The sequence below is a fragment of the Hippopotamus amphibius genome, chromosome 8, assembly GCF_030028045.1.
Source record: "Hippopotamus amphibius kiboko isolate mHipAmp2 chromosome 8, mHipAmp2.hap2, whole genome shotgun sequence".
Classification (NCBI taxonomy): Eukaryota; Metazoa; Chordata; class Mammalia; order Artiodactyla; family Hippopotamidae; genus Hippopotamus; species Hippopotamus amphibius.
In genome coordinates this window covers 103,176,018-103,188,405 of record NC_080193.1, presented here as the reverse complement: position 1 = coordinate 103,188,405, position 12,388 = coordinate 103,176,018, and the positions used below count along the sequence as shown (strand labels likewise).

General features: G+C 36.6%; 1 protein-coding gene and 1 pseudogene across 1 annotated transcript in view; both read right to left on the bottom strand.

Moving 5' to 3' along the window:
- C2CD6 (C2 calcium dependent domain containing 6) overlaps positions 1–12,388 on the bottom strand; it is a 125,617-nt gene that overhangs the window by 18,021 nt on the left and 95,208 nt on the right. The window lies entirely within an intron of this gene.
- Positions 10,205–10,847, bottom strand: LOC130858604 (ATP synthase subunit a-like; annotated as a pseudogene).

Genomic DNA, 12,388 nt, shown 5'->3' with positions numbered 1-12,388 from the left:
ATGGTAGATTACATGGATTGATTTTCAAATGTTGAACCAGCCTTGCACACCTGAAATACTTACCATTTGTCATGGTACATAGTTCTTTTTATACATTATAGTATTGGTGTGCTAATATTTTATTGAAGATTTATGCATCTAAGTTCATGAGAGATTAGTCTGTAGTTTTATTCCCTCCTTCCTTCCTTTCCTTTCTTTCTCTTTCCCTTTCTCTTTCTTTCCCTTTCTTTCTTTCTTTCTTTCTTTTCTTTCTTTCTTTCTTTTTCTTTCTTTCTTTCTCTCTTTTTCTTTCTTTCTTTCTTTTTCTTTCTTTCTTTCTTTCTTTCTTTCTTTCTTTCTTTCTTTCTTTCTTTTTCTTTCTTTCTTTCTTTCTTTCTCTCTCTCTCTTTCTTTCTTTCTTTTTCTTTTCCCCTTCCTTCCTTCCTTCCTTCCTTCCTTCCTTCCTTCCTTCCTTCCTTCCTTCCTTCCTTCCTTCCCTCCCTCCCTCCTTCCTCCCTCCCTTCCTTCCTTCTTTTCTTTTTTGTACTGTCTTTACCTAGTTTGGTATCACAGTAATACTAGTGTCACAAAATGAGTTGGAAAGTGTTCCGTCCTCTTCTCTCTCAGAATAGGTTGTATAAAATTAGTGGGCTTTTTTTTTTTTTTTTTTTTAGTGTTTAGTAAACTTCTTCAGTGAAACCATTTCGGCCTGGAACACTTCTTTTCCAGGAACTTTTAAATTACCAATTCAATTTCTTTAATGGCTATAGGACTATTCAGTTTAATTCCTCTTGATTTAATTTGTAGTTTTCTGGAACTTGGTCCATTTCTTCTAATTTATGAGCATAAAACTTTTTATAGTATTTCCTTACTATCTTTTAATGGTTGCATATGTGTATTTAGTGGTACATCAGGTTTCATTCCTGAATTTGGTGATTTGTATCCTCTCTCTTTTTACCTTTGTCAGTCTTGCTAGAAGTTTATCAATTGTATTGATTAGTTTGAAGAACCAGCTTTCTTTGTTTCATTGATTTTTCTGTTATTATTTTTTTAGTTTTCAATTTCATTGATTTCTGTTCTTTATTATTTCCTTCCTTCATCTTGCTTTGGTTTTATTTTGCTCCTTCTTTTTCTAAGCTCTTGAGGTGTGGGAGCTTAGATTATTGATTTGAAAGTTTTCCTCTTCCAATGTATGCATTTAGTGCTATATATTTGTCTCAGTGCTGCTGTTTTAACTGTCAATTTTGATATGTTGTATGTTCATTTTTATTCTATGTATTTTTTATTCCAGTTGAGATTTCCTCTTTGACCCAAGGATTATTTAGAAGTGTGTTTTTTAATTTCCAAGTGTTTGGAGAGTTTCCTGTTGGCATTCTGTTATTAATTTGATTTGATTCTGTGTTATGTACTCGAGACAAAGATGGTCTCTGTATATTGCCACCCCCATGCACCCACTTCTTCCTAGCTGGCTGAGACCCATTAGCTCAAAGGTCTGCCAGCACCAAACTAAAATTTGTACACATCCACTTATTTGAAACACAACCAAATAAGTCAATTTTTAACTATTTAGAATCTGCCTGCTTTGTATACTCAAGAAACTGTGCCCAGCATATACTAGCCATAGGTAAAATAAACCCTGGGGGCATAAAGACCCCAAGATTCTGCTGCCTTTTGGGGTTCCTGACCCAGAGACTCCCTGCCAGGCTGCTGAGTAGAATCACCTGGAGATGTAACCCCCTCTCTGATACCCCTCTCCTCTAGGAACGTCCTTGTCCTTCTCTCCTTCTGAGTATTGGCCTCTGTGCAGTAGCCTCTAGATGGTATCATGCTGTGAGAACCTTCCCCCACATGCAAACCTGTCAAAGAGTCACTCAGATAAAGCTGTGTGTGCTGTTGCCACCTCATGGTCACATTTTTCCTTGATCATCCCCCAATCCCTTGAACCCCCTATATTCCATTATGGTCAGACAGCACCACTTCATATGGTTTGAATTATTTTAAATGTGTTGAACTTGGTTTTATGGTTCAGGATGTGGTCTATCTTGGTGAATGTTCCATGGGCACTTGAAAATAATGTGTATTCTGCTATTGTTGGATAGAGCGTCAGTTAGATCCTGTCGGTTAATTGTGTTGTTAAGCTGTTCTATATTCTTGCTGATTTGCTGTCTAGTAGTTCTATATATTACTGAGAGTGAGGTGTTGACATCCCCAACTATAATTGTGGATTTTATTTCCTCTTTCAGCCCTATCAGATTTTGCCTCATCTATTGTCATACTTTGTTACTTTAGTATTATTAGGTCTTACTGGTGAAGTGATATTTGCATTATTATATAACATCCCTCTTTGTCTCTAGTAATTTTCTTTGCACTTAAGTCTATCTACTTTATCTGATATTAATACAGCCCTTGCTGCATTTAATGATTAAATTTTGCATGTCACATCTTTTCCCATTCTTTTGTTTTAATTTACAAATGTCATTGTATTGATATTTGAAGTTAATTTCTTGTGGACAACATTTTTGGATCATGTTTTTGATTCACACAGCCAACTCTGTCTTTTGGGGGGGGGGTGCTCTTAGCTGTGGCACACGGGACCTTTTGTTGTGGTGCAACAGGCTTCTCCTTAGTTGTGGCACATGGGCTCCAGAGCGCATGGGTTCTGTGGTTGCGGCATGTGAGCTCTCTAGTTGTGACGTGCGGGCTTAGTTTGCCCCAAGCATGTGGAATCTTAGTTTCCCAACCAGGGATCGAACATGCATCCCCTGCACTGGAAGGAGGATTTTTAACCTCTGGACTACCAGGAAAGTCCCTGTCTCTTTTTTTTTTTAATTGGAGTATAATTAATTTACAATGTTGTGTTAGTTTCAATTGTACAAAAAGTGACTGAGTTATACATACACATATATACATAATTTTCCAGATAGGTTATTACAAGATATTGAGTATAGTTCCCTGTGCTATATAGTAGGTCCTTGTTGTTTACCTATTTTATATATAGTAGTATGTATATCTTAATCCCAAATTCCAAATTTATCTCACCCAGCACTATCCCCTTAAGTAACCATAAGTTCGTTTTCTATGTCTGTGAGTTTATTTCTGTTTTGTAAATAAGATCTTTTGAATCATTTTTTAGATTCCACCTAGAAGTGATATCATATGATTTTTTTCTTTCTCTCTGACTTACCTCAGTTAGTATGATAATCTCCAGGTTCATCCATGTTGCTGCAAATGACATTATTTCATTTTTTTTCAATGGCCAAGTAATATTCCATTTTATATCTATATATCTATATCTATCAAATCTTCTTTATCCATTCATCTGTCGATAGACATTTAGGTTGCTTCCACGTCTTGGCTATTGTAAATAGTGCTGCTGTGAACACTGCAGTGCACGTATCTTTTCAAATTAGAGTTTTCTCCAGGTATATGCTCAGGAATGGAATTGCTGGATCATATGGTAGCTTTATTTTTCGTTTTTTAAGGAACCTCCATGTTGTTCTCCATAGCAGCTGTGCCAATTTACATTCCCACCAACAGTGTAGCAGGATTCCTTTCTCTCCATACCCTCTCCAGCATTTATTATTTGCAGACATTTTAATGATGGCCATTCTGACTGGTGAAAAGTGATACCTCATTGTAGTTATGATTTGCGTTTCTCTAATAATTAGCAATATTGAACATCTTTTCATGTGCCTCTTAGCCATCTATATGTCTTCTTTGGAAAAATGTCTATTCAGGTCTTCTGCTCATTTTTTGATTGGATTGTTTGTTTGTTTGTTTTTGATATTGAGCTGTTTGTATATTTTGGAGATTAATCCCTTTTCAGTCACCTCATTTGCAAATATTTTCTCCCAGTCCATAGATTGTCTTTTCATTTTGTTTATGGTTTCCTTTGCTGTGCAAAAGCTTTTAAGTTTAATTAGGTCCCATTTGTTTACTTTTGTCTTTATTTCCATTACTCTAAGAGAAGGATCCAAAAACATATTGCTGCAATTTATGTCAAAGAGTGTTCTGCCTATGTTTTCCTCTAGGTATTTTATAGTATCTGGTCTTACATTTAAGTCTTTAATCCATTTTGAGTTTATTTGTGTATTTGGTGTTAGAGAATGTTCTAATTTCATTCTTTACATGTAGCTGTCCAGTTTTCCCAGTACCACTTATTGAAGAGACTGTATTTTCTCCATTATATATCCTTGCCTCTTTTGTCATAGATTAATTGGCCATAAGTTCATGGCTTTATTTCTGGGCTTTCTATCCTGTTCCATTGATCTATATGTCTGTTTTGGGGCCATTACCATACTGTTTTGATTGCTGTAGCTTTGTAGTATAGTCTGAAGTCAGGGAGCATGATTACTTCAGTTCCAGTCTTCTTTCTCAAGATTGTTTTGGCTATTTGGGATCTTTAATGTTTCCATACAAATTTTAAAACTTTTTGTTCTAGCTCTCTGAAAAATGTCATTAGTAGTTTGATAGGGATTGTGCTGACTCTATAGATTGCCTTAAGTAGTATGGTCAGTTTAACAATATTGATTCTTCCAATCCAAGAACATGGTATATCTTTCCATCTTCAATTTGTTTCATCAGGATCTTAGAGTTTTCAGAGACAGACATTTTGCCTCCTTAGGTAGGTTTATTCCGAGGTATTTTATTTGTTTTGATGTGATGGTAAATGGCATTGTTTCCTTAATATCTCTTACTGATCTTTCATTGTTAGTGTATAGAGATGCAACAGATTTCTGTACATTAATTTTGTATCCAGCAACTTTACCAAATTCATTGATGAATTCTAGTAGTTTTCTGGTAACATCTTTATGTGTAGTGTCATGTAATCTGCAAACAGTGATGGTTTTACATTTCTCTTCCAGTTTAGATACTTTTTATTTCTTTTTCTTCTCTGATTTCTGTGGCTAGGACTTCCAAAACTATGTTGAATAAAAGTGGCGAGAGTGGACAGCCTCGTTTTGTTCCTGATCTTAAGAGGAAATGCTTTCAGCTTTTCACCATTGAGTGTGATGTTAGCTGTGGGTTTGTCACATATGGCCTTTATTATGTTGAGGTATGTTCCCTCTATGCCCTCTTTCTGGAAAGCTTTTATCATAAATGGATGTTGAATTTTGTCAAAAGCTTTTTCTACATCTATTGAGATGATCATATGGTTTTTATTCTTCAGTTTGTTAATGTGATATATCACACTGATTGATTTGTAGATACTGAAAAATCCTTGCATCTCTGGGATAAATCCCACTTGATCATAGTGCATGATTCTTATAATGTATCATCAGATTCAGTTTGCTTGTATTTTGTTGAGGATTTTTGCATTTATGTTCATCAGTAACATTGGCCTATAATTTTCTTTTTTTTGAAATATCTTTGTCTGGTTTTGGTATCAGGGTGATGGTGGCCTCATAAAATGAGTTCAGAGGATTTTTATTAACTATTTTCTAAATGTTTGATTTAATTCACCTGTGAAACCATCTGCTTTCGTTTTTTTGGAGAGTTTAAATCACAGTTTCAATTTCAGTACTTGTGATTGGTCTGTTCACATTTTCTATTTCTTCCTGGTTCAGTCTTGGGAGATCATACCTTTCTAAGAATTTGTCCATTTCTTCTAAGTTGTCCATTTTAATTAACTTTTAGAAAAGCCAAATACGTCATTTTTCCGACATAATCTCCTTGCTTTTCAATACACTTTGTCCATCTGCCAACAAGCTTTCATATTCCCGCATTAAAAAATATTTTAGGGTGAGCTGCAAGTTACAAATGCACTGCTATCTTCACTTCTTCATCAGAAGTGAATCTTCATCCTCGTAGGGCTGCTTTTAGGGGACCATTAAACAGGTGAAAGTCTTATGGAGCAAGATCAGAGGATGCTTTAACACCTCAAAATGAAGCTTTTGCAGAGTGCTGACAGTGTGGGCAGAAGTGTGCGGATGTGTACACCCTCAGACTACAAAAAACGAATCACTGCACACTGCTCTTCTTTCGTGCAAATCACAAGTGGGGCATCCATTTTTGCTTGCACCACAGTTACAAATGAACTGACGTAACATGTTCACACCTGCACAGCAGTGACCGGGGAGACAGTAGCCTTGAATAGAAAGCACTGATAAGACAGTGTGGCCAACAGAAGTTTTTTTTTTTAATTAATTAATTAATTTATTTATTATTTATTTAATTGGTTGTGTTGGGTCTTTGTTGCTGTGCGTGGGCTTTCTTTAGTTGCAGCAAGTAGGGGCTACTCTTTATTGTGGTGCACGGGCTCCTCACTGCTGTGGCTTCTCTTGTTGCGGAGCATGGGCTCTAGGCATGTGGGCTTCAGTAGTTGCAGCACATGGGATCAATAGTTGTGGCACATGGGCTTATTTGCTCTGCTGCATGTGGGATCTTCCCAGAGAAAGGATTGAACCCGGGTCCCCTGCATTGGCAGGCAGATTCCTAATCACTGCACCATCTAGGAAGCCCCCCAACAGAAGTTTTTATATTACCGGAGTGCAGATAATTTTTGACTCACCCTCGTGTGTGTGTGTGTGTGTGTGTGTGTGTGTGTGTGTGTGTGTGTGGGTTTTGGCTGCATTGGGTCTTCGTTGGTGTGTGCAGGATTTCCCTAGTTGCAGTGAGCAGGGGCTACTCTTTGTTGCGTTGCAAGGGCTTCTCATTGTGGTGGCTTCTCTTGTTGCAGAGCACAGGCTCTAGGTATGCAGGCTTCAGTAGTTGCAGCATGCGGGCTCAGTAGTTGTGGCACGCAGGCTCAGTAGTTGTGGCTTGTGGGCTCTTGAGCACAGGCTCAGTAGTTGTGGCGCATGGGCTTAGTTGCTCCATGGCATGTGGGATCTTCCCCAAATAGGGATCAAACCTGTGTCCGCTACATTGGCAGGCAGATTCTTAGCCACTGTGTCACCAGGGAAGTCCCTGCATATATTTTAAAGTGGTGAAATTTTGTATACCAATTACATAAATTGTGTGTGTGAGTGTACGTGTCTGTGTGTTTTTAACAAAGAAATATATCTGTCATTTGCAGGGTTTTAGCTGAGTTGAATAACCCTCCCCCTACATAGGTCTTGACTGCCCTCAGTCTAGATCCTTAGGGGTTATAACATGCAGTTCCCCATATTCACAAGTGGCCTTTGGCCTTGGCTGCAGGTGATCTTATAGGGAGTGAGCAGTGTAGTATCCCTGGGAGTAGGAAAACATATTTAGAGTATACTCATGAGCATTTGGCTAACACTACCAACAGCTTTAGGGGGAAGTCATAGAGCACTTAGACAGAAACTATTAGTGGTAACAGAAATAAGCCAAAAAAACACATGGTAAATAAACAAAATACAACACCTATCAGGTGACTACTTTGTTTTGTTTTTTGTTTTGTTTTTGTTTTGTGGCTCACGGGCTTAGTTGCTCCGTGGCATGTGGAATCTTCCCAGGGCAGGGCTCGAACCCGTGTCCCCTGCATTGGCAGGCGGATTCTTTACCACTGCGCCACCTAGGAAGTCCAGGTGACTACTTTGTACCACTGTGTTAGGTGTCAGAAGATAGAACGATGAGTGGGATAAATACCTTGCCCCAATCTAGTAAAGGCAATTGTCGCGTATCAGTTGTAAAGGATGGGATATTGCTCTGGTGGTAATGTACCAAATCACCTAAGGTGCCATCGTTAGTATGGAGTCAAGCCCAATCTTAAACCAGCTGTCAGATCATCTTAATTTGTCAGTGCTACTTTGCTTATGCATACTGTACTTTCTAAACTTATCTCCTTTATAACAATTATGTAATATAATGGTTTACTCCAAGTAAGTCTTTTCCTCTACCTGGGTATAAGGTCTTTGAAGTCAAGAGCTACATTATTTTCATTTTTGTATCCACAGTACCTGGCACATAGTAGGTACTCATTAAAAAAGTATTTGTTAAATGCGTAGGTTCTAAACATTGTTCCAGATACTGGGACTACAAGACATACAGACTCTTAGCTCTCAAGATGCTTACATTATGGTAAAGAAGATGAACAGCTAGTCATTTAGGGAATGGCTTGCACTTTACTTAGGAGTCTCTGAGTCCCTGGAGACACTTAGGATTGCATATTTCTGATAAATTTGTCTTTTTCAAAATAGTTTGATTTGGAATAGACATATAATCTTCATTTCTCTTGCTCACTGGTCCTATCACAATATGAATTGCTTGAATGGTCCTGGGAATGCCACGCTAATTAGGATTCAGTTCAATTCAACCAACACAATATAAGTTGACAAAGCACTGGAAAATATTTTAAGTTTATTATTGGGTTGGCCAAAAAGTTCATTCAGGTTTTTTCCATAAGATGTTACAGAAAAACCTGAATGAACTTTCTGGCCAACCCATAATCTCACTGAATCACACTTTTGATTAAAAAGGCCTTTCACTCCCGTATCTACCCTCCATCTCCTGCCGCAGGTCCCTGTTAGGTACATTCTTCACAGGATGCTTCCAAGGCATCCTGTGCACTCATCTAGTATTATAGATGTATCATTATTCCCCATTTTCTGTCAGCTACATTCCTTAATACATTTCTAGTTACTCAAGGTCAGGTGGGCAGGATAAGGTGGCTGATCACATGCATTCTAGGGTCAAATTCCAACTCCCTTACCTAACCTTACTGAGCCTCGGTTTCCTCATCTGCAAAATGTATATGAAAACAATGCCTACTCTGTTATAAGGATTAAACAAAATGATGCACATAAAGAGCTTATTAATATGGTGCCCATCTATAGTATATCATTGTTAATGATTAACTAGCATGGTGCCTGCTATATAGTAGGTATAATATATGCTAGCTAGAGTGAAGTGTGTATTTAAAATTGTTAGTGCTACTATAATAAATAGTGATAATATTCCTTCTAGGCATAGTAGTGATGATATTAGGTGAGACTGATATATTAATAATCCAATAAGAGATACTGTAAATGCCATAATGATATTTATATATACTGAAGGCACTTGATAATTATGAACTTGATCACAATCTAATGAGTCAAAATCATTTATTTTAGTTTAAACTAATTATCATATTCAATTCATTCTAGTCCTTTTTGGGTTCATTCATAGGCCAGGTTTGTTGCTAGTAGTAGGATTAGGAATAGTGCTATAACAAGTATTGTTTTTAGATTATTTGTTTGGGATGCTCAGGATAAAGATAAAAGGAGGTCAATCTTTAAGTCAAAGAGGAGAAATGTAATAGCTACTAAGAAAAAATTTATGGAAAAGGGTAGGCATGCTGATCCTATGGGATCAAATCTGCACTCATAGGGACTTGTTTTTTTCTGTACAAATATTTAACTGAGGGAGTCAGAATGCAGTAAATACAAGTAGTGAGGCTAGTGCTATATTTGTAATTAGTGTCATTTATAAGATTTATTATTCTTTTTTGGATTATACCAAATTGATAGGATGTCAATTGTAGTATTTAATACCAAAACGATAAGACCCTCATCAATAAATAGACATATAAAGGAACAGTCATACTACATCTACAAAATGTCAGTATCAGGCAGTGGCTTCAAAGCTGAAGTGATGATTGTAAGTGAAGTGGAATTTTAACTGGCATAATAAGCAGATGGCTAGTAAAGTAGAGCCAATAATTACAGGTAGACCGTGGAATTCTGTAGCTATGAAGAAAGTTGAGCCATATACCCTGAGATTGTAAAAGGTGTTTCATAGTACTCTGAGGCCTGTAGAAGTGTAAAGGATACACCTAAGGTAATTGTAACAAAAAGAGCTTGGAGTATATGCTTACGGGTTTCCTTCTGTAAGGCTGTGGTAGGCTCACATGATGGATACTCTAGAAGCTAACAAGACTGAGGCATTAAGGAGTGGCACTTCTAGTGGATTTAGAGGATGGATACCTGTTGGTGGTCAACATCCATCTAATTCAGGTGTAGGAGCAAGACTTGAGTGATAGAAGGCTCAGAAAAAGCCAGTAAAAAAGAGGACTCCTGAAATAATAAATAGAATTATTCTATACTGAAGTCCTTTTTGAACAATTGGTGTATGGTGGCCTTGAAAAGTGCTTTCTCAGACAATATCTCGTCATCACTGGTACATTGTTAAGGTACTAGTTAATAGGCCTAATGATAATAATATTATTGAATTAAAGTGAAATCAAATTACCAGGCCTGCTGTTGTTAGGAAGGCTGAGAGAGCTCCTGTAAGGGGTCAGGGACCGGGATTTACTATGTGACATGGGTTTGGTGGGTCATTATGTGTTGTCATGTAAGTAAGGACCTACTATTGAGGTAAATACGTAAGCTTGAGTTAGGGCAATGCCAAATTCGAGGATTGTAAGAAAAACAAGGATAATGAATGTAATGAGGGCTGTGGTGGAACTAATATTTAGTAGTGCTAGAGTTGTTCCCCCAATCAAATGAATTAATAGATGTCCTGCTCTAATGTTAGCTGTTAATCACACAGCTAAGGCTACTGGCTGAATAAAAAGAGGAACTGGTGGTCCTTGTGGTAAAAAATGGGCTAAGGATGCTTTTGTTTTATGGCAGAAACCAGTAATTACAGTTCCTGCTCACAGAGGAATTGCTATATCTAAATTTATTGAGAGTTGTGTAGTGGGTATAAACGAATGTGTTGAGTCCTAGTAAATGTATCGATCCAATAAATAGGATAAGTGATATAAGTATTAGTGTTCAGGTCTGTCTTTTGTGGTTGTGAATAGTTATTATTTGTTTCAATGTAAGCTGGACTAATCATTGTTGAATAGAAATCATGTGGTTGTTGATTAGTTGGTTACGTGTGGGGAATAAAATACTTGGGAATATAAAGATTAATACAACAACAGGAAGTTCTAATATTGTTGGGTTAATGAAAGAGGCAAATAGATTTTCATTCATTTTGTTTCTCAAGGGGTGCGTTGTTTTTGCGTTTTAGTATATTTTAATTCTGGTTTTGAAGTATAAATACATTTTAAAATTTTTAGTTGGAATATAATGAATAGGACTAGAATTATTGATAAAATAGTAATAAACCATGTTGATGTGTCTAGTTGTGGCATATCATTAACAGGAGATTTAACACCCAGTCTTTAACTTAAAAGGTTAAAGCGAATTAGCTTCTTAATGAATTTATAATATTGATGCAGATCATTATTCAAAGTATTTCAGTGGAACTAATTCAAGGACGATAGGCATGAAGCCATGATGTGATCCACCAATTTCTGAGCTCATACAATAAACCCTATAAAGCTGACAGATACCATAGCTCATACTATGCCCATATATCCATATAGTATGCCTCAAAGGCTCTTTTTTTCCTGAATAATAAGTTACAATATACAAGATTATTCCAAATCCAGGTAAGATAAGAATATAAACTTCAGGGTGACCAAAAAAATAAGAACAGCTATTGATAAATAATCAGGTTAATGATGATGGTGGCCTGTGTTAAGATATTTAGTAGATGCTTCTATGGCTCATGGGTTAAAGTTTTTTTTTATTAGAATAGGGATGATAGCTAACATACATAGTCCAGCTTACACTGAAACAACCCAATTCAAATAAATGATCAGTGTGAACTAGTGTTACAATTATGGTCCCTGAAATAATGGTTATGAAGATAATGATAAAGATAATGGGATTTATTAGTACAGGAAGGATATTAACCAACATTTTGGGGGTATGGGCCCAAGAGCTTATTTAGCTGACCTTACGATAGAATATAACGTAATGTGGTAGCACGAAGAATTCTGTATTCTTAAGGGGTAGGTTCAATTCCTATCATTCTAGAAATAAAAGGACTTAAACCTCTATCATTTACTCTATCAAAGCAACTCTTTTATCAAACATATTTCCTATGTTTGTGGAGGGATGCCTGATGTCATGATAGGTAGTGAAATGTGTCATATACACAGGACTAGTGTTAGTGATAATTTTTTCAAAGTAGATGTATGAGTTGATCATATCAGAATCGTGGGTAAGATGCTGGAATTTACAAGGAGATTGTTCATAGTAGTGTTTTGATAATAAAATTGGTTGTGTGTTGTTCTGATGTATGGGGATCATGGACTGCTCTTAGAAATAAGATTGTTGTGAAAATGTTTATTAGGACGATGTTGGCATATTCTGCTATGAAAAATATAGCAAATGGGTCTGCTGCACATTCTGTGTTAAAGCCAGATACAAGTTCTGATTTTCCTTCTGTTAGATAGAAAGGGGTTCAATTAGTTTCTGCTAGGGTAGAAATAAATCATATTATGATTAGAGGTCATGATGTAAAAATTATTCATAGATGTTCTTATGTTGTGATGAGAGGTGAGAGACTAAAGAATCCATTTATTAAAAGGACTGATAAAAGGATAATTGCTAGTGTTGCTTCATATGAAATTGTTTGTACCACTGCTCATAGGGCTCCAATTAGAGCATATTTTGAATTAGAA